At 61.2% G+C, this 4044-nt stretch overlaps 1 long non-coding RNA gene across 1 annotated transcript in view; it reads left to right on the top strand.

Moving 5' to 3' along the window:
- LOC144219457 (uncharacterized) overlaps positions 1–4044 on the top strand; it is an 11380-nt gene that overhangs the window by 1862 nt on the left and 5474 nt on the right. The gene's annotated exons all lie outside the window — the stretch shown is intronic.

Genomic DNA, 4044 nt, shown 5'->3' with positions numbered 1-4044 from the left:
GGGGACATAACCTGCTCCCCCAGCCGCCCCTGGCCAGGCCCGCCGACGCCCCGCACGAGTGTTGTGCGCGGGACCCCACCAGGCTTGACTGGAAGAACATAAGGGTTGTGCTTTCAAAGTAACGCAGCACCTTGAGGAGCAAAGGCAGGGGTGCTAGCCTGGTGCCCCCCCCCCCCATGCCCCTGTTCTACGCCCATCACGGCTATTTCCCTGCAAGATTACAGTCCCTAAACCGCACCGGCAGCCCCGCTCAGTCTGGCCCGCGCCCACGCCGGGAGCGGTCGGACCTGCAGACATTCGGCTCCTCTGGGGCCCCTGCGCGGGATGACCACATCCCCGTAAGGGACACAGAGGCACAGCCGGCTTGCTGGAAAGAGTGGTATTAGCCACCCCACGTGGGCCACGGTTCACGCCAAGCTCGCAAAAGCCCCTTCTCGCTCTAATTCCTGTTTTGGGCGCTCGGGGGCTCAGTTCATCAAGGCTCGTACCAGGTGGGGCTTCTGGTCCAGAACTCCAGCCTTCGTGGTCACACTTCCTTGGAAGTGGCAGCAGGCCCCGGGGGAGGGGGCCCCGGGCCAGGGAAGACCTCCCCCCCACCCCCGGCCGGTGAGATGCCTGCCCGCCTCTTACAGCCCTGCCCCAGGGCCTTCCAGGTGGTGCCCACCCACTGCACCCCAGCAGCGAAGCGGGGGCGCCGCCTCTCGGGGCTCACCCAGCGCGCAGGGGCCGGGCTGGTCCCGGGACTGCAGATAAACTCTTCACCCCTGGGCCACAGTCCTCCAGGGAAAGGGCGATTTTTTCAGTTTCATGGAGCCGACGCCAGGCATGCTGGAAGGCAGTCGTCCCTCCCCCTTTCTGCTCCCGCTTCCCTGCAGGCTCCTCCCCACCCTCCTCCCCTGCCTTCTCCTCCTCCAGGCCCCACTCTCCCCACAGGGCCTGAGACAGGGTCAGATGGAAAGGTCATGATGTTTCCTTCCCTGGGCTTCACTGCCTTCCCACCACGTGATCCTGGCTGAGGGGCTTTCCAGATTCTTTGGCTTACTGGCACCAAGGGGACAAATACCCTGGCCGGTGTCACTGTCACTGTGAGGGAGGGGACCGCATCTTCCTGGCACCCGGGCGGAGAGTGCGGAGGGGCGGGGACTCCCTCTGCCTCAATTGTACCAGCTGGAAGGAGGCACGTCACAGCGGCTCCCCTGGTACCGACGGCTGCCCGCTCCAATCTGGGCTGTCCCTTCACTGGAAGGCCTGACCGCCATGAGCAAGGCTGACCTCACGGGTCTGCAGCCTGGGCGCCCACACCCCACGAGAGAGGCCTCGTCTGGGCGCCGGGGACACCACGTGGCCAGCCAGACGTCTGCAGGGGCAGCCAGGCTCAGGTTCCCTTAATCCGCGATTATCTGCCTTAGGAGACAGGGGGTCCCAAGCATCTTTCCACTTGAAAGGCCTGGAGCTTTGGAAGATCTTGTTTCTGTCTCTTGTTTTATGAGAGAGAGAGAGAGAGAGAGAGAGAGAGATGCGGACAGAGCATGGAGAGGAGAACCCGCAGTGGGTAGGGCTGAGGCGCGAGAGCCGGGGAGGCGGGCAGGGGGCGGGCGCGGAGGGAAGGCGGGTGGCACGAATCAGGCACAGTCTCCGGAGGAGGCCACCGCTTTAAATCTTAATTGGTTGCCTTTTAAATATCATTTAAGGACTGGTGTCCCTGCCTCTCTCTCTCTAGTTAAGAAGGTGTCATGTCAAACTCTATTACCTTGCTGGACGTGTCTCCCTTAAGTTAAAAGAAGGGGGGGGGGCAGAGAGGAAGAAAAAAGAAAGAAATGGAGGCATCAGCGGCAGTTTGAGGGTCGATAAAGCTTTTAGATTTGGAGACGTTTTCCGGGAGCCCATTTCCTGCGGCTAAGAGTTGTTAATGGAGCTTAAGGAATTATCTGAGACTGGGCCGGCCTGGAGCCGTATATTTCCCCCGCACCGTTTCCCTGTCGGGTCTGGATATGCTGCTGTCAGACTCGCTTAATGAAAAGTAACGCGCCGCTGATTACAGTTTTATTTGGGCTCTATGTAAAGAGCGCCGTTAATTTAGCATCCCTTCCTTGGTGTGTTTGAATTGGCCACGCCTGAATGGCTGAGAGCGCGGGTCCCCAGTGCCCCTTCCCTGACAGCTTCCCGGGGAGAGAAGTGGGGCCCCCGCCCCCCAACCGCGACCTTTCCCTGAAGCGCCGACTCTTAGAATCCAGGTCCGGTCGCCACCCTCCCCTCCCCACTCCTTGCATCCTGTCCTCTGCCCCCTGACTCGCCGAGGGGATCTCCCTCCTGACCCCCACCCGGATGCACACAGGCCAGAGGGTGGGTAAGGGTGCCTACGGCCAGCCTTCCAGAGTATTCTCCCCAAAGGTAAGGGGGAGGTCTAAGTGACAGCCCCTGGGGGACGTGGCCGAAGACCTCGGCCCCACCTGATGTCTTTATTTCACACAGTTTTGAAGACGAATCAAATAAATCTCTCCCAGTCAGCACCGCCAAATCTGGGGGCTCCTGCAATGCAGGATTCTGACCTCGAGTCTGCAGAGACAGGTCCGGCTTCCTGCCCCACAGACCCTGCCCAGAGTGTGAGGTCTCAACGGCAGCGGGAGCCCTCTGGGCCCCGGGCTGGCTGCGGGGGGAGGCGGGAGGCGGGAAGGAGGGGCTCCAGACCCAGCCGTGTCCCCGAGGCCCCCGCCACCGTGCCAAGGGCCCAGGCCTGGGGCCCCCCAGCCCCTCTGCTGGCCGCGCCGCCTGCGTCAGCGAAGCCTCATTTTTGCTGAAAATGCCTGGCTTTGTCTGGGGCTGGGCTGGGGGCGCGGGGGCAGCCGCCCTAGGCCGCATTAAAATTCCTGGCGCCCCAGCCGCGCGCAGCGCGTCTCCCCCGAGACTCCACTTTCGCTATTACTGTCAAGTACCCTTGACTCTTTATTTTTGCCCTTTTATCTATTACAACTAATTCGAGTTCTTTTGCCCTTTTCAGTCTAAGACGTGGGCTTTCTGCAAAGCCTCCCCCTGCCAGCGAGCTCTCGGAGCGCGGAGCCTTTAGAAATTGAGGGGTTTACTGTCAAAATGAAAATTTCACTTCAAATTATCTTGGCTGATGCTCGCTCGCCAGGCCGGGGGCTCCCGCCGCAGCCTTTTGACAGGCACATCAGCGGCGAGCTTCCGAGTCTCGATAATATCATCCAAGAGAGCCAAAGTCAATACGGTGACAGCGCGCGGGCGGATACAATCCAATTACCGCGCGGCCGGACAGGCCTGGGGCNCACACCGGCCTCTGGCTGCGCGCGCCTCGCGTCTCCCGCGGCCAGCTCGCCCCGACACTCGGGCCCCCGGACACCAGGCCCGCCCGGGGCGGCTCCCCGGGGGCTCGNCCTCTCAATTTTCTCAAAATTGTGGTAGTGGGGGAGGGCCTCTCACCCGCTTCTCCACAGACTCCGAAAATCCTGAAAGTGTGCGTAACGTTCCTTTAAAAGGGGCTGGGCCTTGCGTCTAGGCCTCGGGAAAGGGCAGAGACCGCCACCCACTCGGCCCTGGGGCTACAGCCCTCCTCGGCGCAGACCTCACCCACCGGGGCGGGAACCGTGTCCATTTTGCAATGCAAACACCATCACTCGGTTTATTGGTTTTGTTATATCAGCCTCTGAAGCAGGCAATTATTGGTGTGAACATACATGTAAAAAAACAGTAATTTTATCGAGTTACGAGTGTGCAACAGTGTAAACGAGGTGGAAGTGCTGTTGTGGAAGGTGTGCTGAGGACAACTCAGAGGGTCAGCAGGCCGGGGGGTCTTCGGAAGGAGCACCGCATGCCTCAGACCCCGAGGAGACAGCAAAACAAAGCGTCAGGACGGAAATGTCCGATCCGTGTAAACTTTGGGACGTAAACTTTATGCTTCAGGGCGGCCCCCTTCGGCTCTGAGGGCAGCCCTGTCCGGCCGGTCCCGGAGCGGAGTTCGGGCGTGGCCTGGGCCAGCGCAGGTCCAGGCGGGGTCGGGGGGCCTGGCCAGGCGGCTCCGGGGCTCGT

The sequence above is a fragment of the Crocuta crocuta genome, unplaced genomic scaffold (assembly GCF_008692635.1).
Source record: "Crocuta crocuta isolate KB4526 unplaced genomic scaffold, BGI_CrCroc_1.0 scaffold89, whole genome shotgun sequence".
Lineage (NCBI taxonomy): Eukaryota > Metazoa > Chordata > Mammalia > Carnivora > Hyaenidae > Crocuta > Crocuta crocuta.
This window is presented reverse-complemented; position numbering and strand designations above follow the sequence as displayed.